Genomic DNA, 25,952 nt, shown 5'->3' with positions numbered 1-25,952 from the left:
ATGAATGCAACTCTTTTTATTATCAATTTCAAGGCATAAGATTTGATCTCTCTCTTTGTAAAAAGAAAAAGTAGCAATAGAAAATGAGTCGCCTATCGAATCGATAAAAACCAAATTGAAAATTTCATAATCATATGTTGGTATGCATAAAAAAAAAATTCAACTAAACTCAAAAGTTAGAAATTAAGGCCATGTTTAATAATCATTTTGTTTTTAATTTTTGTTTTTGAAAATTAAGCATATGAACACTACTTCTACCTCTAAATTTCTTCTTTTGTTAGCTACTTTTCACCAATGATTTAAAAAATAAGTCAAATTTTGAGAAATAAAAAAAGTAGCTTTCAAAAAGTTGTTTTTGTTTTTTGAATTTTGCTAAGAATTCAATAATTGTACTTAAAAAGATGCAAATCATTGAAAAAAACGTGAATGAAATAGGCTTAAAAAAAAAAAAAAAAAAAAAAAAAAAAAAAAAAAAAAAACCAAAAACCAAAAACCAACCCCGTTTGGTTACCATTTTGTTTTTTATTTTTGTTTTAGAAAATTAAGCTTATATCATGTATATTTCTTATCATGATTTGCATATTTCTTAAGTACAATGGTTGAATTATTATTCAAATTTCAAAAACAAAAACAACTTTTTGAAAGCTGATTTTCTAGCTGTCAAAATTTGGCTTGATTTTTTTAAATCATTGCTGAAAAGTAGATAACAAATGACGAAATTTAGAGGTAGAAGTAATGTCTATATGCTTAATTTTAAAAAATTAAAACAAAATGGTTACCAAACGAAACTCAATAGGTTACTAAACGGGCCTCAATTATTTAGAATACTTAAAGTGCATATTATTTGAGAGGCATTTTGAAATGTTTAAAATCACTTTTCCCAATTTTAAAATCAACATACCAAGCCTATTTAGATTGATTTCCTAAGTATTTCTAAGTTTAAAAAAAAATGTTTATAAACACTTGAAAAATCAATCCAAATGGACAATTAATCATTCAAAACTAAATTTGTTGATAAGAAAATTGTATTTAAAATTATAAAATGTAATGCTAAATTAATTCTAAGTGATTAAAGTTGTATTTCATAGTGAAGTCAAACACGAAAAAAGTGATTTTACAATTTTAAAATCACTCCTAAACATGTTCTAACATTAACCAATAACCGACTAAATTCATAAATTTATTAATCTACAAATAATTATTTTATTAAACTACAGTAAACAAATAAATATATATATATATATATAATGATTTTGGATTAGTTGAAATTATTCACAACCACACATGCACCTCTCTCTTAATCAAATCAAGATCATACAAAAACTGAAAGAGAAAGTTAAAAAAGCAAAAGCATGTGACAATGTAATCAAATTTAATCAAATTGATAACTTAAAAAACAATAATAATTTTTTTTTTCCAAAAGAAAAGTAATTGCATTAGTGGTCCATCCATAGGGAAAAAATTTGTCCACATGCCACTGTGTCTGTCAACCAAATCAAAGGCAGTGACCTAAAAGACAGAAGATCCTCCCAAAGCTAAGGACAAAAGTTTAGAGCAGCCTGCCCCCTCAAACTGATTCCACCAACTTGCTCAATTCTTCATTGCCTTAATTCTCATTATTAAATAATCCAACTGTTTTTTTTAATTACTCTTTTCTTATCTTTTTTTTTTAAGGCCACACTACCCTATACACATGCCAATTATCCCCTTTTAATTCATGTATATTATATATGGAGAAAATTTTTACCTATAAAAAAAATTTAAAATTATTTACAGAAATAACAAAAAAAAATTGATAGACATTGACAGACAATCAAGATTGTTTTCAAATATAAGAAAATGAATCAAAATATTTACAAATAATAGCAAAATATCACAGTCTATCGATGATAAACCACCATAGAATATTATATGTGTTTATCTATGTCGTGATAAACACATATAGTAGTTTATCATGGTCTATTGCAGATAGACTGTTATATTTTGAATTATTTGTAAATATTTTCAGCAGTTTTGTCATTTAAAATAATTTTCCCTTCTATCAGCGTCTACTTCTATCAGTTTCTATCATTGACATACATTGATAGACTTCTATCAACCTTTATAAGCTCTTATCAAAGAAAATTAAAATTTTGCTATTTTGTGTAAATAATTTTCCTTATTTTTTATTTTTGAAAATTTTCCTTTATATATATATATATAGTTTGTATAATGAACCTTAATTACCTCCCATCCTTTAATTTGTTTTAGATTTTTGTTTTTTTGGATTAGTAGTCTTAATTTTGTTAAAGTTGCCCAATGAAGGTTCACTATAGGAGTGATTCTCAAGTGATTTTTGGTTAAATATGATTAATAAAGACATTATTTAATTTTTTTTATAATGAATAATATTTTAACTTAAGAAAATTATCCTATTATTTTTCAACTATTTGTCTTTGATTTCATAGGAAAGCTATTGGTTGGTTACATAAGTCCTATGATTTTCAGTTGTTATATACTTTTCATATGGTTGTTCAACTTTGGAAAAAAAAAAACCCAATAATTGTATGATCTCTAAATCATATTTTAATTAATTAAATATATGAAAACACATTATTGTCTTAAAAATAAAAAAGTTCTGTGTATAAATAATAATTCATAATTACTAAATACATTTTGATTTAAAACTTCCATATTTTCAAAGAGTTTTATGGCATCACAAAAATTAATTGATTAAATTTTTTAAATATATGAATTAGGGTTTCATATTTTGATACTTTTTATCAAATAATAATAATAATAATAACAATTGTGAAAAAATATATAGACAGAAATAAAGACAATATTGGTGTATTATTGATTTGTTTAGCTTATGCTTTGATTATCAAACCTATGTAGCTAGGCCTGCTTTTAGTAAGGTCATATTCACAACCAGCTTTTTCCTTTTTTTTTTTTTTTTTCCCTTAAGACTTCAAAACATGTTTTTTTTTTTTTCTTTTTTTTTCTTTGAGCTCAATATGTCAATCTACATAAATATGTTGAAATAATTAATAAGGTAATTAAAGGGAATTTATAAATCATTGTATTATTTTGAGTAATAACTAGAAAACATTAATTGTTTATCAATGACAAGAGGATTGTAAATCCTCCATTTATTTCTACCTACAAAAGACTAAAAAAAAATTATCATCTAAACAAGCTAACTAATTAGGGCATTGTGATTAATTTCGATCAAGAGGTCGAATATTCTAATTTCTATTGTGTTGAATTAGAAAAAACAAAATCAAAGAAGATGATGATAATGGATTTTTCCGAATAACCAATAAGATATTAATTATGTTTTAATAATTGTCATTCACTGGGCCTCCCAGCTCACACTTTTTTTTTGGTCCCAGGTAGTTAATGAAGTTCCTGCGGCCTATGAGACCTAAGATTTTCCACCAACTTTATTTAGATTACACAATTTCTACATTTGAAATGTTGCTATCATATTTCTTAGCTTGTAACTAGAATTGCTAGCCCTAGTTATTTGTAAATGAAAACTTGAATGCTTTCTCTTGATTTTAATGACGTGTTTCTAATCGAGGGATCTGGTTTTATTGAAGAGAGTGTGGTGAGACACACTTGGTAGTTGATTTTAACCGTATATTTCGGGAGTATATTTTCCTTTTTCAGTTGTGGTTTAATCAAATTTTCAGAGAAAATTCTATCGAAGAATTTGATTTAAAAACTCTATTTCAACTGTTTTCACTGTGAAAGATTTGCTAGCCACTAAATTTTGAAAATGTTGTAAAGTCCGACACCGGATTTCATAGTTCAATTGAAATCTATTGTTGTCATACCACGTCTTAGGTTCGATAGGATAAATTGGGGCGAGGTATGACAAATTTCCCCTGATATTAATTGGGATTTTAAGAGATAGAACGAAAAAAGAAAGCATTAGTTTATACATACATACATCATATTATAAATATAGGAAAGAAATTCAAAGTTTTGGCCGTGAAAGTAAGCTATATTAAAGAAGAAATTTGGTTGAGTTAGGGAAATGGTCCCCCTTTTGATTTGAACTTTAATTAATGAGAAAGCATATTTTAATAACCAATTTAAAACTCTCATTGAAAGACTTTGATATTGAAAGAGAGGAGCAATAAGTCAGCATCAATAGCTGTAAAAGGACCAAACCAGAACCATTCATCTCTCTCTCTCTCTCTCTCTCTCTCTCTCTCTCTTATTGCAATAAGAGAACTAGAAGAAATCAATAATAATAATAATAATCATAATAATTATAATAAACCCTAAATTATAACTCGCTGAGTTTCAAAAATAGAAAAATAATAAAAATTATTTACATAAAGTAATAAAATTTTGTTCTTTTATAGGGACGGATAGAAGTCTATGAGGGTTTTTATTATTATTATTATTTCTATAAATAATTTGATATTTTATTTATTTATGAATGTCCTAGTTTACATTTTATTATTTGTAGTTATAAAAATATTTTATACTTTCAAAAATTGCAATAGGACGACCCTGAACTTTCATGAACATTTCAAAAGTACTAGCGGAATAAAAATTCATTCAAATTTCGATTAGAAATTGAGACTGAATCAGAACTGTATGGCAATGACTTAATATCCAAAATTTTAAAAAATTTATATTCTAAGGGTATTTTTTAAATATTTGTACCTTAGATTTTGAGGTCGATAGTACAAGTATTATGCCAGTTAAGCTACGCTCTTGTTGGCGTATTATTATTATTATTATTATTATTATTTTAAAATGCAAAGTTGAAGGGCATTTATTATAATTTAATTTTTTTTTAAAAAAAAAAATAAAGTGCCCAAAAGTTTAGTTAAATTGAAACATGTAATATGGGCTCTACCTTTTCTTTGCCAAAAATCCTTAAAAGGGTTAGCCTTTGGATCTCAAACTCCACTTTTTTTCCAAACAAAATTCTCTCTCTCTCTCTCTTTATCTTGATGGTTGAGATTTTGGGGATTATATGTTGGTTTGAGAGGTTGAAGCTGCCAGCATGATCTGATTTTAATTTGCTGAAATTCCCTTTTAGTGATTTTCATAAACCAATATTGAATTAATTACACAAAATGGGTTTTGGATCTTGATGTTGTTTTTTCTGAAAAAAAAAGGGTTTTTTTTTTTGTTTGAAAAATCAGGTCATTCTAGCAGCTTCAATCACTCATTCACCAACAATTTTAAAACAAACACATTTAACAATGGCTGCAATTTCTTCATTTCAGGTACACATAACCTTTTTTTTTTTTTTTTTTCTTTATTGATTGATTTATATTTATTGTCTTTGCTATTTATATGAACCTAAATCTAATGTTCTTCTTTCATAGATTTTTTTCTTTTTTTCTTTTTTTTCAAGTGGTGGTTTGATTTTGTATATTTGGAAAGGGTTCTTAAATTTGAATGTTGTTTTTGTTTGTGTTTTTTTCTTTTTTCTCAATTTGATTTATTTCAATTGCGTTTTGCTATTGGTATAATTTCCAACCAAATTACATGGGAAGGTCATTAATTAGGTTTTGAAGGGGAAATTATTGAGATATGTGGAAATTATGGAAATCAATGCTCTCCCTATCTCTCTCTAGTAAAGTTTTCAACTTTAGGAAGTTATATGGAAATGGGAATTCAATAATCTTTTTTTCTCTCTCCTTAATTTTTCTCTCTCTAGAAGTTTTCATTTTTAAAGGAAAAACCAAAGATATGGAAAAAAATGAAGTCTTTATGTTCTCTCTTCTCAAGTTTTCATCTTGTGTTTTTTCTTGAGCCTTTTCATCTTTCAAAGCAAACCAAGATAAGAGAATTGGAATTTAAATGTTCTTTCATTTCAAGTTTTCATGTTGTTAACATATATAAGCCCTCTAGAGATCTCTCTCTCTTTTTCTACATGTTTTCATCTTAAAGATAACCAAAACATGGAATGGAAGTCAATCCCCCCACTCTCCTTAAGCTTTCATTTTGTTAGCATCATCGGACATGAGTCGAATTGGCCTATGCAAGATAGTTTAAAGCCGATGGGTTAAAGTAAATTTATTATTATTATTTTTTTAATGTTTTGAACCCTCCTTCATTTGTATTTAGAAAGTTATATTTTTCGAAAGGAAATAATTTAGACTACCTTCTCTAATACCATGTTAAATTACTGTAGTTGAAAAATTGATCTGTTGATTTGTTGCTAGCTATTACACACTTTTTGTCAATGAAATCTGCCTATCTTTCTCCTGAGAAGTAATCCACTCATTTGAAATGTGGACAGGCTCTTTTCAATGAAATTACTCCTTAGATATTGATTGGCTCTTTTCTAGTTATTTTGTAGTTATGCTGAGAATCCTACATTAAAAAAATCAAGGAAATTCACCGTCTTTATAAGATAGATGAGTTATTCTTTTCATCGGTAGGTGTACTAGGATATCTCAATTATGTTGACACATATAAGCAAGAAGTCAGTCATCCAATATACAAATCCCCTAATACATCATTTTCTCTCCGGTTAATATTAATTTTCATTTGTCAAAATTTCAAGCACACAAGTGACAAAGAGTGTTAAATTGTTAATATAATTAAACCTATCATAACCCATTAGCTTATGGTTTTGGGTTTAATTGGCAATGAAACGAGTAGCCCATATCCATCTTATAAAGATTGAGAGCTCCCTTGATTTTGCCTATATTGGATCCTCAAGGGCTTATACCATTTCTCTTAAAATAATTGAAAGACTTTCTTCTAACCTCTCCTATATACTTTCTTAGGATATCAATGAAGCGTCCCTTCAATCTTACAAGTCGATGAAAGTAGGCTTGTATCACTAGGCATGACTTTTGTAACTAAATTCAAGTTTAAGATATCTAAACCAAGCGTCAAGTGCGTCGTACCTCAAGTAGTTTTCACATATCTCAAAGAAAAACATCAGATAAGAGAAAATAAAAGTCAATTTGTGCTCTCTCTATAGAAGTTTTCATACATTACATCAGGCATGTCTGGTCTGAATTGTCTCAACTTTAAAACAGCATCCATACTCCAGAAATCAAAATAGCAGTAGAGAGAGACAAATCTGCAAAAGAAACCACAGAAAATATATATAATACAAACAAAAACTGACAAAAATTAAAGTTATGTGCCTCTCCCACTTAGAATTATTATTAACATGTCAAATTACAATTCTACATCCTAAATTCAATACGTTACGTCTAATAATTTATTAAATTTTTAATTTTATATCTTATAGATCTCTAAATTTTTTATTATCTTTTTTTTCCAAGAAACCCCTAACCTAATATATTTTAACATTGACGATCACCTTTAAAAAAATTCGAAATTTACATCTAAATTTTTAAATTTTAGAAAATTTTAGGACAAAACTAATTGTAATATCATATATCTAAAATTGAAATTTACATAAACCTATCAAGCACAGCTCTAAGAATTGCAGAAGGAGAAATAGTAGGTAGAAGAAGAAAAAAAAATAAAGAATAAATAAATAGATGATAAATTATTTTTAAAAAAAAATTGTTGAAAAATTTATAAATAATAACAAAATATCATAGTTTATTTGTGATAGACCGTGATATCTGTGTCTATCATGACATAGATAGACATAGATAGTGGTCTATTGCAGTTTATGATAAATACAAATAGTAGTCTATCGTGATCTCTATCGTAGATAGACCGTGAAATTTTACTATATTTATATTGATTTATTTCTCTATATTTAAAAACATCCCTAATAGATATAAATATATTCAGAAACACACACAAATCATATTAATTAATTAGGGTACAATCCCTTCACTCTGATCTCTTGTCTTCTCATATCTTTGTATTTTGTATATATTCTTAGCATTTTGGCAACTTTTTACTTTTTTTTCTTTTATAATAATATTGTATCTTTCCCATGCCAAATTATGTTAGAATAATTAAAATGTCGAGATGAAATGTCGATATCGATGTCAACTTATTTGTCACATGTGGGAAATTTTTTTTCCCATTGGGTTGGAAATATGAAAAATGAGAAGTGTTTGAGTTTTAGAAGTGAAACTTGAATTTGAAATACAATTAAAAGAACTTCATTTGAAATATGAACTAGACTAAAAAAAACACAAATTAAAATTACAAGCAGCCATGAAAGCACCTAAACTCAACATCTCAACAATGAAATGTAGCTTAAAAAGCAGTATTATTGTTTGGTACACCCAAACTAATTAAATTTAGGGTTTATTTTTATCATAAAATGAGTAAATAGGTTCTTTCAACCTTTTTAAATTGAGGGATATAAAATATACCAAAAGTTAATTACGAGGTTGTTTAGCCCTTTGTTTTGGAATCATAGCCTTCGAAATCAAAATTTTAAAAGGTCTTTGGTCCATAAGTTCGGAATCAATAGTTTGAGAATCAAATGCCTGCAGACTTATTTGATGGAATTTTGAAATTTGAATCACGCATGTCTGTGTTTGGAGCACATGTTATAATGTTTGGATTTAGATAATTATCTTTAACTTTATTTTTTGTATTAATTTACTTGTTGTTTTATAAACTATATAACCTCTAATGTACCATGGATTGTTCAATTTTTATGACAATATATTTGGGGTTCATGGTGTTGTTTTCTAAACCCTGATTTTGTGCATTTTTTCCCTCTTTTTTTCCTTTAGCTTTTTTTGTGAATTGTGTAGAGATAGATTATATATCAATTTTTGTAGACTTATGAATGAAGCATTCAATTTATGTTATAATCTAAAAATAAGAAAATTATTTCTAACCATTAAAACATTGCTAACATAACGTGGCAACGTGGCAATGTTTACAGTCTCATGAGTCCAAACTTGAATATACAAAGTTCGGAAGTAAGATACAAAAGCATGAACAAACATAAAAAAACAGAACATGACAATCAATGTCTACGACTCTACATAAATTGTTGAAAAGGTTAAAGCATGTGTTTGGGGTGCAAAATTAGGTTTATTGGGTTTCTAATACATGTGTTCAGATCGTAAGATTGAATTTGAATATTTTTCTTTTTAAATTATTGTTATAGATTTTTTTGAAAAAGAAATTGTTTTCTCCTTCATGTTATCCAAGTTTGTGATATTGTATATATAACGTCTAATTTCAATACTCATACCTTGATATTTAATTCTAACATGTCTCATACTAACTTATAATATATATGGAATCTAGAAAAACTATTTTGTATTGAACATTTATCATACTAACTTTTTTTAATTAGAAAATTTTGATTTAATTTCCAATTTTAACTTTTATCTAACATTGAAATGATTGTGGAAATTAAGAGAATACTTTTTGTATTGATTTAAATACTCTTTATCATCCTTGTTCTGCAATGTGATTTCTCATTTCGACCAATTTATATTAAATAATTTTAACTTTCATGAGTTAGCTCAAATTAGAGGAATTTGTAAATTGTCCATCAAATTTTATAATTAAATTTTTAACGTTCAATAATTAATTGCGACTTGTAATTAAATATTTATGTAAGAAAAACCAAATATAGCTACATTTCTTTAATTCAATAGTAAACATTTACTTCTTTAAAAATAAAAGTATACATAGTAGTCAATTATACATATACATAAAATCTAAATAAAAATCAATAAAATAGAAAAGAAATAGGAGGAAAATATTTAAAAATTAATGAGTTAACATGAATTTTTTACTAATTTATTTATTTATATCAAAATTAATTAAAAGTAATAGAAATTTAAAATTTTAAGAATTACTAAAAACTCGTTCATGAAAATAAAAAATAAATAAAAATGATGAGAAAAGAATGAAAGGAGAGAGAAAGAGAAATGAAAGAGATGAGTTTGGACTCCAAACCTATTTACCTTTGGACAAATGGCCAAAACCTAATGAACTTTTTAAAAAATAGTCACCAAACTTTTTTTATTGAATAAATGACCAAAGGATTTTTTTAGAATTTTTTATAGAATTTATGGAATAAAAAAAATAAAATAAAATAAAAACCTTTAACAAAATATCTTACTAAAATACTAGCAAATTTAAAATTCAAATAAAAAACAAACAAATCCCTCAAATTAAGGAATGTTGGTGATTTATTTTAGTGAATCAACATCTGAAAAAACAACTCCAAAACAACTCCTAAGAACAAGCAAAAAATATTTATTGACAACCAATTAACAAATATATCACCTAATATAAAATTTGTGAATACCGTGAAAGTTTAAAAAATTGTGTCAAAAGAATTATATATCTACTTTGGGACGTGTATTTGTATTTTGTCTTATGTTTCTCATTCTTTTGTATATTTTCTCCTAAAAAATGCTAGATTTTTCTTTATATAGTTTTGCCACACAAATACCTTTTACTAAAACTAGCTACAACTTTTATTAGTTTTCTAACAACACAATATACTTAAGACAATTTAAATCTTATACCTTGTAACAACTAAAAAAATACCTTTTAGCCACTAAAAAGCAACTAAAGTGAGCTATACTATAGTATAAATATTATAGTAATCAAAAACACAATCCAGCTAAAATCTACATTGGTAATGAAAAAAAATATGATCATTTTTTTAAAAAAAATTATTAAGTTCTACCAATGCAACATTCAAATGCAGATACAATGTACTTGGATGAATAAACCATAATCCAATAATTCAAATCAATAGTAGTATTTCATACCTGTAAAAACCAACACATGTCCCACACAAACCTTCCATATTCCAACGAGAAAATTTTTAATACACCACTCTTCCATCTTCAACCTTCCATATTCAACATAAACCCTTCCATATCCCCAATCTTTCATCTCCAACCTTTCAATCTACATAATCAACACAAACCCTCCCACCACCCACCTTTCATCTCCAACATTTCAATACCCCATTCATTTATCTAAAACACCTCTATATCGCAGACCTTTTAGAACTCATAATCAATGTTATAAAAAAAAGAACAATTCACGACGAAACGTATCAAAATTAATGGAAAATGAGTCAAATCATAAGTTTGAATGGCAAATTTCATGTATAGAACAATTTATGATACTGTTCTAAATCGGAAATTTTCCATTCATTGATTAAAAAAATCATTTTTTGAGCCATAGTGCACCAAAGAAGAAGCCTTATTGCCAGAGAAGAAGTTCGAAGAGAATATTTGAAAGTTAAATTGAATAACTAATAACTTCAGACTGGGAGAAGAATAAGAAATGGTTCTTGTTATTTTTCTATTTAATCGAGTAAAGAAAGGATTTTGAACAAAAGAGGGAAGATGAAGAGTCTAGTTCTTGTTGAAGGCAAATTAAAAGAAGAAAGATAAATGATCTTCTATGTGTAGATTTGCTAAAACTATGGGAAAATACAACTACTTGATGGGAGCGTTGTGAAGGCCAGATTGAAAAATTAAATGGAGAAATGGGTCCCTATATATAACAATTTTTCCATAAATCATAAAATTGAAAAACTGAAAATATTTTCAATTAGATTTTCCGTTTTGGTCATCCTATACAATTTCTCATTTACCAACCTATTACAAACCAACCCAATTTCAGCCTTCCAAACAAGTGGCTTGGAGCTTATGGAATTTGCTAGGCTCTTCTCATTGGAATCTTTTTCCTTGTGTTGTATGAGCTTTTGTCCTTATTTTATTTAATCTCTCTTTTAGTTATAGTAGTTAAAAGAGACATGCAATGCACGCAGTTAAATTTTATTAAGATTTATTTTTTTATGGTAGAAGTTGAATATTGAATGATTATATATATCATTTAGTTTAACTAATAAGCATTTGGTAGAAATTTAGTAATGATAGAAATAGTCGCTAAAACTATATGTATATTTTTTTAGGTTAACTTCCCATAAAAATAAAATAAATTGGACATAGATAAAAAAAAAAATTGGATATAAATTTTTATAATGAATAAATATATTTTTCACTAAGTTGAAATTATAAATATATTTAATCTTAAATTTTAAATTTGAAAATAATAGAAGAGATAGAAATGAAAAAAAATGGATAAAAATAAAATATGTAATTGAAAGAATAGTTATAAACTAAAATTTACCGAGGGTATCATAACAAAATATTGCCCATAGGTTTTTTTTTTATTTTTTTTTATTTTTTATTAATTGATTGGCTTTTAGAGGAAAAAAATAAGAATGATGTTGAATTAGAGAATTTTCAAATAAAAAGTAACATAAATAGACATTAAGTTTTTAAATTATTTAAATTTGTATTAGCTAAATATGTACTTTGTTTCTTTAATATTTCGGGATAAGGGTTATAACTATTTAAATTGGAGAATTTTGTACTTTTCTTAAAAAGCTATTTGTTGTTATTTTATTTTATGCAAATTTGTTCTTAATTAATTTCATATAAAAAGGATATTATGTGTGATCAATAAGTAATTAATAAATAGTTATATATTTTGAAAGTTCAAAAAAATAAAACAAAAAAGAATGGTTTAGATACCGTATTTGAAAAACGAAAATTAAACATTGATCTTAAAATCTAACATAAATATGCCAACTCCTAATTTTATTGAGAAAACTTCTAGAGTTGTTTTTAAATATAGAAAAATAAATTAAAATATTAGAACTATCAATGATAGACACTAATAGATTCTATTCGTGTCTATCAGCATCTATCATTGATAATTCTAAAATCTTGTTATATCTTGTAAATATTTTCAACAATTTTACCATTTTAAATAATTTCTCAAACTTCTAAATAGTTTCTTATATATATATTTAAGGGGATTCAAATTTTTTTTAAAAAAAAGGAAAAATATTTACACAAATAGCAAATTTTAATTATTTTCTCCTTCTCCATCTTCTAGCTTCTCTTTCCTCTTCTCCTTCTTTCCAAAATGTTAAACAGCAAAAATTAATTATTTTCTTCTTCTCCATCTTCCGACTTCTTCTTCTTCCTCTTCTCCTTCTTACAAAAATGTTAAGTAGTTCTTCTTCAATTATAAATCCTCCTCTTCCTCCTCCTCCTCCTCCTCCTCCTCCTCTATTTATAATTTTGTTGCTAGTTCAAAATGTTAACTAGAATGACAATGATAGACAATGCGAAGGCTAAATTATAGACCAAGTGATAGTGGTGATAGTAATTTTGGTAGTTTTGTTGCTAGTTCCAAAATAGTAATTAGAATGATAAACATAGATAATGGAAGATCAAGTGATAGAACACTATTATTATCTATAATAGACAATGATAGCTTTCTATCACCGTCTATTAGTGATAAACAATGACAGACTACTATAAATGATCTATCAATAAATAATGATTTTGTTCACAATTTTGTTGCCATCAACTATACACTAGATGTTATTATTGAATATGAAAATCTTGTTGCTTTTAGATAGTTACGATAGACATTGTTATCCCTATTTGTCACAGATAGACACTGATAGTAGTCTATCATTGTCTATCAATGATAGACAGTGATAGACTACTATTAATTACTTATCAATAGATAATCATTTTGTTGTTGCTAGTTGTTGGTAATTTTTTTGCTTTTAGATAGTTTATGATACATACACTAGACATTGTTTTTGAAAATTTTGTTGCTTTTAGATAATTGTGATAGACATTGTTATCAATGTGTATCAGAGATAGACATTGATAGAGGAATTTTATCAACGTCTATTAGTGATAGAAACTGGTATAAATCTATCGCTGTAAACGCTGATAGAAGTCTATCAGTGTCTATTAGTGATAGAAAGTGATAGAAGTCTATCTTTGATAGAGGCTGATAGAAGTCTATAAGTATCTATCAGTGATAGAAACTAGAAATCTATCAACACATGTTTTGAGGCAAATCCTAAGAAACTAGAATCTCGTTCAAAATTGTGCCTATTTGTAGGCTACCCCAAAGGAACGAGAGGTGATTTCTTCTTCGACCCTAAAGAAACCAAAGTGTGTGTACGATAAACACTACTTTTATGGAAAAAGACCACATAAAGAAGCACAAACACCATAGTAAAGTTGTGTTGAATGAACTTTCCAAAGAAACTACTGAACCTTCAACAAGAGTTATTGAAGAACCCAACACTCAACAAGATTTTTTGAAGTCGGATCATCTAGTAGGTCAAATCCACCTCAAGTGTTGAGGGAACCTCGACGCAGTGGGAGGGTTGCGAATCCACCTGTTTGTTACATGGGTTTAATAGAAATCCTAGCTATGGTAGCTGACGGAGATGTTGAGGACCCATTGTCTTACAAGAAGGAGATGGAGGATATTGATAAAGATGAGTGGATCAAAGTTATGGATCTCGAAATAAAGTCGATATACTTCAATTCAGTTTGGGATCTTGTAGGCCTACATGATGGGGTTAAACCTATAGGTTGCAAATGGATCTACAAGAAAACGAGATGTTGATGGGAAGGTGCAAACCTTTAAGACTATACTAGTGGCAAAGGGTTATACTCAGGTTGATGAAGTCAACTATGAGGAGATTTTCTCACTTGTTGTCATGTTAAAGTCTATCCGGATGCTCATGTTCATTGTCTCATATTATAACTATGAGATTTGGTAGATGGATGTCAAGACTGCCTTTATGAATGGCAATCTTGAGGAGACCATTTATATGGAGTAGCTCGATAGATTCATAACCTAAGGTCAAGAGCAAAAGGTTTGTGGGCTTAATCGGTCAATTTATGGACTGAAGCAAGCTTCTCCATCTTAGAACATAAGGTTTGATATAGCGATCATATGACTACTATCAAAATGTTGATGAGCCTTGTGTATACAAGAGGATCATCAACAGTTTAGTAGCTTTCCTATTATTATACGTAGACAATATCTTACTCGTTAGGAATGATGTAGGTCTATTGACTGAAGTTAATAACTGGCTAGTGACCAATTTCAAATAAAAGACTTGGGAGAGGCTCAGTCTATTCTGGAAATTTAGATCTTTAGAGATCGAAAGAACAAAATGCTAGCTCTGTCTCAAGCATCGTACATTGACAAAATCCTTGTCAAGTATTCTATGCAGAACTTCAAGAGAGGCTTACTACCTTTCAAGCATGAAATGATATTGTCTAAAGAGCAATGTCCTAAGACACCTCAAAAGGTTGAGGAAATGAGATGGACCCCCTATGCATCGGTTGTTGGCAGTCTGATGTATGCAATGTTATGTACGAGACCTGATATCTGCTATGCGGTGGGGATAGTCAATAGATACCAGTCTAATCCAGGATTCGATCACTGAACCATCGTTAAGAACATCCTCAAGTATCTACGAAGAACGATGGATTACATGCTCGTGTATAGTTCTAAGGATCTAATCCTTACCGGATACATGGACTCTGAGTTCAAGACTGATAAGGATTCTACAAAATCCACATCAGGATCAGTGTTCACTCTTAACGGAAGGGTAGTAGTTTGGAGGAGCACCAAGCAAGGGTGCATTGCTGACTCTACTATGGAGGCTAAGTATGTAGTGGCTTGTGAAGCTGCTAAGGAAGCTGTTTGGCTCAAAAAATTATTGACCGATCTGAAAGTCATTCCAGACATGTCAAAGCCCATAACACTTTATTGTGATAATAGTGGTGTTGCGGCTAATTCCCAAGAGCCTAGGAGGCACAAGTGCGGGAAACACATAAAGCAAAAATATCATCTCATTCGGGAGATTGTGCATCGAGGGGACATGATTGTCACACAAATAGCTTTGGAGTACAATGTTGCTGATCCATTTACAAAGGAGCTCACAACTAAGGTGTTTGAGGGTCTCCTGCAGAATATGGGTCAATAGGACAGACCACATTTAGACTAGAGCAAGTTAGAGTTTTGTACTGGGCAGTTTGTGCCCTAGTTTATTTTTTTTGTGTACGTTGTATTTTAGTTTGACTTTTACACTATACACCCCACTAGCTTTAGGTCAAGTGGGAGACTGCTGGGGTTGATGCCTTAAATCTCATAAGGTCTCATTGTTTATAATTGTAATGTACAAACATTTTATTTATGTAATAAAATATGTGATGTTTTATTTCAAAATTAGTTATATTAACCACAAACCAATAAACTAACATCCAAGATTATCTTGTAGCTTAAACATATATGTAGAGACATACGGGTGGATCATGTTTAAGTGATAACCTAAATGGTATGTAGGAGATGGATAAGGTTGGATACCTTATCCTGGTGACATTACAAGTATGGCCCGCTTTGTAGATGTTACAATTGTTGTAAAGTGCTACAAATGATCTGATCCTGATCATTCATTTGGAGACATGTGAGCGAGGATATTCTATATAAAAGAGTTTGTATAAGATCGGACCACAAATTGTTTAGTCTCATTATATAACGTCGTTCATAATAGAGACTTACATTTCACTAGGATGACCATAGGTAACATGACCTGAATCCTAGGTGAGTTATGAATTCTTGCCTATGAAAGCAGTCCTTTGATTTGTATGAGTGAGAGTAGCCAGTACGTCGACTCAACAAGCCTACAATTTTGGGGATTTGTCTTATTGAGGATTTGGAAACACAACTACATAAGAAGGAATTCACTCCTTCCCTAATGTTAGGGCAAATAGATAAATTGCTCCCTTAAAGGCTGATTCTGGGGCTTGAAAATGTAGCACCACACCCTCTCCTAGCCCGAGAGGGGTTTGGTCATAGTTGGACTATGATTTATTGTTCATTAAAAGGATTAGTGGTACTTAAGGAGTTAGATGTAACTATAGGGGCAAAACGATAATTTTGGCCCAGTTGTACTTACGAGCAATTTGTGAAGGATTATCGTACTATTGATTGGTTATATCCAATGGACACAGAAATATATCTGTAGTGCGAAGAGTGCAACTGTTGGTCTTTAGTGGAGTGCTCGATAGTTAACGGATGGTGAATAATTTAATTAATTTAATTAAGAAGTTTAATTAATTATTCACGTACCGTTGGAACTTCAAGCTATAGGTCCATGAGGTCCCTTTGGTAGCTCAATGGGATTTAAATGAGTATCAATTTTTGGATTAATTTGAATTGTTTAAATTAATTGAGGAAATTAATTATATATGATATAATTAATTAATTTTAATTATATATGATATAATTATTATAATGTAATTGGTACATTTGAGATGAAATAAATATTTAAATACGATTCAAATATTAATGTCATTGGTGAGAGAAAGGAAATATAGGTTATATTGTATATGATACAATATTAAAACTAAAAGCTATATGTTATATTTGATATAACATATAGTTTAATATATATTATATGATAAAGTAGTTATCGTATTAATTATTTTTTGAAATGATTAATGAGAGGGCGTTGTAACTCCCTCCTCCATCTTTCTCTCCTAATCGTGTGAATGGGATCCGTGGTTCTTTTTTTCCCTTGTGTAAAAACAGAAAAACACACAGAGAGTTCTAAGAGAAAATTCTCAGAATTCATCTTCATCCTCTCATCTCTATCAATTCTCTTCTCTCTCTCAATCCAAAGATAGCCAGAGCCCACACCTACTAGGTTCTCTACCTGAGAATACTGAGGTTTCCTAGTGGTGGTGACCATTTGGCCATTCGACTCTGTTCGTGATTTTCACACAGAAGAGGATTTAACATGAGGATTGAATTCTTCAAAGGTTTTCTGAACCCTGTTTATTTTTCTACAATTTTGTTTTTAAGCATGCTGAAAATTATGTGTTAAATTCATAATTATTTTCTATAACTGTAAACATATATTCTGTAAAAATGGAATTTGGGATGATCCACTTCCGTTCAAAGATCTCCTCATAATGAATCCTTCAATTGGTAACAAAGCAGTGTTTTCATGGCCCAATTTTCCCAAAATTTTTAGAATATGTTTTACAGTTTTTATGGGTTACTGCATTCAATTTTTTCCATGTGATGTGCTTTATTGAATGAGACTTGCAATTAATGGATGTTTACAAGATTAAGTTGTATAGATTTTATTGCATTATTTTTGTGTTGGAAAGGCCTGTGCTTTAGGGAATCGAGTCAGTAATTTAGTCCTTGAGTCGCTTATGTTGTTCGCGTGGTGATCTGGTGAAAACGAGGCCGAATTCGAAGGTGTTTCAAAGAAGTTCGAAAATGTACAGTGGGTGACTGTACGATAGCATTGGGACGTTGTACCCTAGCGTCACGACACTGCGATGCGGTGAATGAAGGTCATCTTTGTAGCATCGTGATGTTAGGGCACGAGTTCACGATGCTCCAAGACAAAGAGGACTGTAGTTCAGTTCTAGGCTGATGTGATTCGTGGTTTGCTGGTCTTGTTTGGTTCGTGGTCTCTCCAGTTCGAGTTGGTTTGGTTCTTCTAGACCGGTCCATTGCTGGTTTGAGTTGTTTGCGGTCTGGTTTTGACGGTTCACCGGTTCACCTATTTCGAACCGGTTGTCCAATCTCAGTTCGTTAATTGTTTTTATTTTATTATACATGTGATGTATGATTTATTTTATTATATATGTCATATTGTATCTCATATAGTAATAAATCCCACCATAAGTTATGCATTTAATTTCTGGGTATATAGATGGGTATTCCCTTAAGTGGTGTCTCCGAGACTTAAACAAAGGGTCCTACCCTCTCACTAGCCTAAGATGGGTTTTTGTTTAATGGTTGGACCAGAAATAGGTTGTTCATTAGAGGAGCACTGGTACTTAAGGATGTAGAGGTAACCTAGGGGTAAAATGGTAATTTGACCTAGCTGGTGTTACAAACACTCGTGAAGGACTAACTAGCTGTTATTGGTCTATATCCGTGGACACATAAACACATATATAGTGTGAAGATTGCAGTTGTGGGTCTTTAGTGGAGTGTACCCACAGTTAACAAATATTGATTATTTTGGTTAATGTGTTTAGCCAATTAATCTCACATTGTTGGAGCTTTTGATCTATAGGTCCATTAGGCCCCCTTCCTAACTTGTAAAGGGTATTGAGGTAATTTGTCATTAAATTGAATTTGAAATGTTCAAATTCAGAATTGGGAATTGTTTAATGTATGTTGATATATTTTAATATAAAGTTTAAGTTTAGACTTTATTATTAATGTTGGATATGATTCGAAATTAATAAATGAGAGAGTGAAATACTTGAAAAGAGTTCAAATATTAATTTAATATGAATAAGATTCATATTGAAAACTATAAGTTAAATGTTGTCGATTCCAGAAAGTTCCATATCAGTAGAAGGAGAGGAAAATATTGCCCATTCCAGAGAGTGTCATAAGAGTTCATCCTCAGAAACTAAGTCTGTACCCTCGTCTTATTATCTTAAAAAGGTTCAAAAAGAAGAAAGAATGAAAGGGGAAGGCTCTCTCTACTGGGAAGAGTAAGGGAAAAGCGAAGGTGGCCGACAAGGGCAAGTGTTTCCACTGCAATGTAAAAGGTCACTGGAAGTGGAACTTCCCAAAGTATCTTGCTGAGAAGAAGAAGGAAAAGGAAGGTAAATGAGATTTACTTATTTTAGAAACATGTTTAGTGGAAAAGGACCACAATGCCTAGATACTTGATTCAGAAGCCACTAATCATGTTTTTGCTTCTTTATAGGGAAGTAGTTCCTTCCAGTAGTTTGTTGAGGGAGATATGATGCTCAAGGTTGCAATTGGAGATGCCATTTCAGCTTGTGCAATGGGAGTTACGAAGTTATTTTTTGGAAATAGATTTCTTTTCTTAGAAATTCTGTATAGTGTTCCTAAAATGAAAAGGAACTTAGTATCTATTTCTTGCTTAGTCGAACATATGTATTCAGTATTTTTTACAAGTAATAAAGCATTCATTTCAAAATTTGGGGTATATATTTGTTCGGCTAAATTAGAAAACAACTTGTATGTGTTAAGACCAACTGAAACTAAAGCACTTTTAAATCATGAGATGTTTAAGACTACTAATACTCAAACTAAAAGGAAAAGAATTTCTCCAAGTAACAATAATACTTATCTTTGGCATTTAAGATTAGGTCACATTAATCTCGATAGGATGGGAAGATTGGTAAAGAATGGACTTCTAAGTGAGTTTCTAAAGGAAATCGAACACGAGGATTTCCATGAGCAATGCAATTATTCATAATATAGAAATTGCAGTATGCTTTACTACAGATCAAGGGAAGAATCAACAAACCTTTGCAGACTCATCTTCAAGTTCCTTAATCATGAACGCTCAATCACAGCAACACAGCAACACATGAACGTTCGTCCAACACGATTGCTACACTGCACGAACACCACACACTCAAACTAAGCGATCGCTAAGGTTACGAACACCCCGAACACTGCGAATGGCCTCCACAAAACCTCGACGGTGTCGAGTTGAGTATGACACCACCAAGAAGGTTACCTTCGTATTCTCAGTGTGAGAATCCAAAGGGTGGGCTCTGTGTGGATTTAGTTTGAGGCAGAAAACTGGAGGAACCACAATCGTGTAAACGATTGAGCAAGTGGGAGATGGAACAACCTATCGTATAGGTCGATGTCCAATTGTTTCGGAAAAGCTATGTGATCGTCTAGAAAAAGTTATGCGATCGTTTAGCTCATCGTCTAGCTGAGTGTCTATCGTGTAAGAACACTCCACGATTGTTTAGCTAACTCCAAGCTGTTGCTTAGTAAATCTTATTTACTTGACAACTTTTCCGTGATAATTTTTTGAGAATGGAAATCTCAAAATCACAATTTTTGCAAATCTTATTTCATCTCTTTTCTTTTCTTACTAAAATTAAGAAATATTTTTCCTTTTATCTCACGATTACCATGAAACCACCAATAACCTCCCACTCAATTGATTATTCGAGAAAAAGAGATAATTATCCAATAATTAATATTATTATAAATATAAATGATAACTAACTTACCATAATATATTTATAACCTATAGTTTTAATATTTCATCTCATGAAACATATAAACCATAGCTCTTTTTCTATTCCGTGGCACTTAATGTAAACCTCATTTACCAGATAACTTGATTTCAAATCGGCTTCAGCTTCATGATAACAACATTAATTCTTGTTGCTCTGAGTCTGACGTTCGACGCACCAAGTCCTGATGACCTCTGCCACCAACCTCGTGGTAGGTGAAATGTCAACATCATCTTTTGGTTTTTCTCGAGGTAGATGCGTTGATGCGTTCATTCCATCTACCTTGCGTTGATCCCATTAGAATGCATTGTCGCGTAGCCGCAATCATTCAATGGCCACATTCGCTTAATACCGTAACTCAACATGATGACCGCAATCGCCTGACGAGTGCAATTCCCATGCGATAAACGCATACGGCTGATTACCGTAACATTCATGCGTTGATCTAATGCATTTGCCTTGCGATGGAGAGTTTCTCCGTATGCGGTTGTCTATGCAGTGGTCCGACTTCTGTTTGCGTTTATTTCCTGCGTTAGCTACAAAAATAGAACATTGAATGCATAATAAAGCAAAATAACGTGTTAGCTGAGATTCAACATGTAATCGACGCAAGCTCACTTTCTCGTGGATTTCTATCATGATTGCCGCATATTCTGCCTAACGACCTTCATAATTCTAAGTAAAAAGACTAGATGACATGCATTTCTGCATGTCATCATCATGCAGACATCCAACTACGAGCAATGTGGTCTTTCTCAGACTAAACTCATACCTACTTGGCAGCGGAGTTGCGGTCATTATAATTATGCGTTGATCCTGGCGACTTACTTTTGTTTTGGCTTGCCCCCACGTGTGTCATGCGGACATCCAACTACGGGTAAGTGCCCTTCACAACTTAATTCTTATCATGGGTTTCCCCATTGCGTCGACAGTGGAGTTGTTATTCTCAATTTTTTTTTCAAGCTAAAAATAGCAAGGTCGAAAATAAATACCTCACCCCCAAATTTGAAATGCAGCAATGTCCCCATTGCCAAAAGATTGGAAGAAGTCACGCGATGTTCTTAGAAAACTTCAAAAAGAGAGTTTGAACGAAAGCTAGCAGACCCTTAACTTCTAGAAATATTTCATGAGGTAACTTTTCTAAGATTAAGTTGACTCGAGTATATACGGAAAAAATAGAAGTATGTGTCTCATCATTGAAATCATAATTGGTAAAGAAACAACATGCGGTAACTTACTAAATTTATCCATGTCAAATGATTGCGGTAATCAAAGAGGATGCAGTGATAAAACTTTTAAAACTAAAATGCGATGCGATAGTGCAAAATTTGAAATGAAGTTTAAGGAAGAATACAACCCCCCAAATTTGCACTGTCGACCACATTGTGTATTGATGCATCCTTCTTTGCAGTGATCTATCTTCTTTGATTGCGGTGACGAAATAAGATAATTTGCTTCTTCGTGTAACACCTCCGTAATCCTGTGCCTCGATCGTTGCAAGAAAAACAGTGAAAGGGTCAAATAATTTTAAACAAAACAACATTCTTTTACCGCAATCTCCTTTTTTTTTAGAGAAGTAATGAGTAAAATGCAGACAGATAAATGATGATTAAAATGTCGAAGGAATGAGAGTTCAAGAACCAAACAAAGAATACTCCAGAAAACTTGTGCCCCAGATGATGTTGCTTGCCAGTGCAGGGGCCACTCCATTTTTTTTCTCAATTCCGAGTTTTTCAGGTCTACAAAGGTCTTTTCTTGCTGAAAATCACCCCCGCAATATGCCTTAACTCGCTTCCCATTAACCTTAAACGTACGGCTCCCGTCTTCAGTAATCAGCTCCACCGCACCATGTTGGAATATTTCTTTAATGATGAAGGGTCGGACCAGTGTGATTTAAACTTGCCAGGAAAGAGTCGTAGTCGTGAATTGAAGAGCAAGACCTTTTGTTCCACATGGAGATTTTTACCGCATATGTATTTGTCGTGCCAATGCTTTGCACGTCCTTGTAGATCTTTGCGTTCTTATATGCGCTCATCCTCCATTCCTCCAGCTCGACCAGTTGAAGTTTTCTTGCTTCTCCTGGTTTCTCCAAGTCAAAGTTTAGCCTTTTCACCGCCCACTGTCACTTGTATTCCAACTCCAGAGGCAAATGACATGCCTTACCAAATACCAACGCATACGGAGACATACCTATGAGTGTTTTAAATGCAGTTCAGTATGCCCACAACGCATTGTCAAGCTTTTTTGCCCAATCCTTTCGCGAAGGCCTTACCACCTTCTCAAGTATCAGCTTGATCTCCCGATTGGACACCTCAGCCTGACCATTCGTCTGCGGGTGGTATGCGATGGCCACTTTATGGAGAATGTTATATTTGCGCAGCAGATCCTTGATAGTATGATTGAAAAAGTGGGACCCTTCATCACTTATTATGGCACGTGGAGTGCCAAAGCGAGTGAAAATATTTTTCTTCATGAATTGAGAGTACCTCCGCATCGCTTGCGGCGCATGCCACTGCCTCTACCCACTTAGATACATAGTCGACGGCTAACAAAATATAATTTTTACCATTTGAGGGAGGGAATGGTCCCATGAAGTCAATCTCCCATATGTCGAACAACTCAAGCTCCAAGATGATGTTCATCGGCATTGCATGTTTCCATGAAATGTTACCTATGCATTAGCACCGATCACACTTCATCACGTAATCAGCTGCATCCTTAAACAATGTTGGCCAAAAGAATCCAAAGTGTCCACCATATAGTGAGTCATGACATTGCGATAATATGCACTCACCTCTGACTCATTGTGGTCAACCTCAAGGTTTTCCAATCTAGACAAGTAATCCGCAACTTGGTTCTCCATCCCCTTTCGATCAATTATTTCTATGTCAAATTCTTGAAGGAGGAGAACCCATCTGATCAACCTCGACTTTGCGTCCTTCTTTGTCATTAAGTGTTTTATTACCAAATGATCAATATGGATGAGTACCTTTGTTCCCAACAGATATGCTCTAAATTTTTCCAACGCAAAGATTACCACAAGTAGCTATTTCTCTGTGGTGGTGTAATTGGTCTGAGCAGGATTTAATGTCTTACTCGCATATGCGATGGGATGTAAGATTGTTTTTCTCTTCTGTGCCAAAGCTGCTCCCATCGCATACCCGCTTGTATTGCACATTAATTCAAAAGGAAGTGTCCAATCCGATGCAATTAACACAGGTACGGTAATCAGTGCATTCTTCAAAATTTTGAATATGTTGAGGCAATTGTCGTCAAAATCAAATTTTCAATCAGCCTTCAACAAAGCACTCAGTGGTCGTGCTATTTTCGAAAAGTCTTTGACAAAGCGTCTGTAGAATCCAGCATGCCCCAAGAAACTTCGTATAACCTTTACGCTTGTTGGAGGTGGAAGTTTTTCAATTGCTTCTATTTTTGCTTTATCCACCTCCAACCCATCTCGGGAAACCTTTTGCCTCAACACGATGCCCTCCTTTACCATAAAATGGCATTTTTCCCAGTTAAGAACGAGATTCGTCTCCTCGCATCTTTTTAGTATCTTCTCCAGGTTGGCTAGACAGACTTCATAAGTGTGCCCATAAACAAAGAAGTCGTCCATGAAGATTTCAACAGAGTCCTCAAGATAGTCTGAAAAGATGGTCATCATGCACCTTTGAAACGTGCTTGGTGCATTGCAGAGGCCGAACGACATGCAACAAAAAGTAAAGGTCCCATATGGGCAGGTGAATGTGGTCTTGTCCTGGTCTTCTAGAGCAATCATAATCTGGTTGTACCTGGCATAGCCATCCAGAAAGTAGTAGAAGTCATTTCCAGTTAGACGGTCTAGCATTTGGTCAATGAACGGTAGAGGGAAATGATTTTTCTTCATTGCCGCATTTAGCTTGTGGTAGTCCATGCAAATACGCTACTCGATGACAGTTCTTTGGGTATTAGCTCATTATTTTTGTTCGAGACTACCGTCATGCCACCCTTTTCTGGCACACATTACACGGGGCTAACCCACATGCTATCTGCTATCGGATAAATAATGCCTGCATCTAACCATTTAATGTCTCCTTTTTAACGACCTCTTTCATCGCAGGGTTGAGCCTGGGCTGATGTTCAATCGTTGCCTTGTGGTCTTCTTCGAGACGAATTCGTATGCTGGGCTAATTCCTCGAATGTCAGCGAGCGTCCAGCCAATTGCTCGCACATGTTTCCTCATAATGCTCATCAACACATTCTTCTGGTCTTCGTTAAGTCCCGAGGAAATTATTATTGGCAGCTTCTCATTCTGCCCCAAAAATGCGTAATTTAAGTCATTCGGCAGGGTCTTTAATTCCATTGTTAGTGGTTCTACTAGGGACGGTTGCGTTGTTTTTCTTTCTTATTTTTCTGTTGGCTCTTCTTCTTGGGTTGTGATCATCTCTTCTTTCTTGCTTATTTTTGTTATGATCGCATTACAGGCAGTAATGGATACACTTGCATCCTCTTCTTCATTCTCTTTGTCAAACTTTTATTCTTCAATCAAATTCTGGTCGTCGTCTGAGTCATGCATGTCTTCTTCATCAGGAAACTTTATGGCACAGATGATGTTGAACTTGAGCTTCTGTCCATTGATGCTCAAAGTGATCTCCTCTTTATGCACATCAATCTGGGCACGACCTGTTGATAAAAATGGTCGCCCTAGGATGATGGGCACATCTTTGTCGACCTCGTAATCCAAGATGATGAAGTCGACTATAGTATAAATTTGTCAATGGTAATCAGCACGTCCTTCACCTTCCTCTCTGGATGCACCAGAGATCTATCTGCAAATTAGAGAGTCACGATCGTGGGCGCAAGTTGCCCCACATTCAGCTACTTAAAGATCGACAGTGGCATCAAGTTGTTGCTGGCTCCAAAGTCACACAAGGCTTGCCTGATGTACAGTCCTCCTATGGAGCAAGGTATGGTAAAGCTCCCAAGATCGCTCATCTTTGGTGGAATTATTGATTTTGAACTTTGTGTTAACGCCACCGTGGCAAACTTACCAGTGCCCCTCTTCTTGGTAACCATATCCTTTCTCCTCAATCGCTTCATTGAATGGAATATTAATGTGTAATTGTTTTAACATAGTCAGGAAGTGTTGGTACTGTACCTCTTCAT

The 25,952-nt window shown here is 32.1% G+C and overlaps 1 long non-coding RNA gene across 1 annotated transcript; it reads left to right on the top strand.

Moving 5' to 3' along the window:
• The first annotated feature begins 4,913 nt into the window (after nt 1-4,913).
• On the top strand, nt 4,914-19,727 carry LOC120082629 (uncharacterized). The gene is made up of 3 exons (XR_005483230.2): nt 4,914-5,237; nt 19,237-19,400; nt 19,505-19,727. It is a non-coding gene; the product is annotated as an uncharacterized LOC120082629 (long non-coding RNA).
• The last annotated feature ends 6,225 nt before the right edge of the window (nt 19,728-25,952 follow it).

Source organism: Benincasa hispida, unplaced genomic scaffold (assembly GCF_027475165.1).
Source record: "Benincasa hispida cultivar pf3 unplaced genomic scaffold, pf3_genome.v1.1 HicScf894, whole genome shotgun sequence".
Classification (NCBI taxonomy): domain Eukaryota; kingdom Viridiplantae; phylum Streptophyta; class Magnoliopsida; order Cucurbitales; family Cucurbitaceae; genus Benincasa; species Benincasa hispida.
This window is presented reverse-complemented; position numbering and strand designations above follow the sequence as displayed.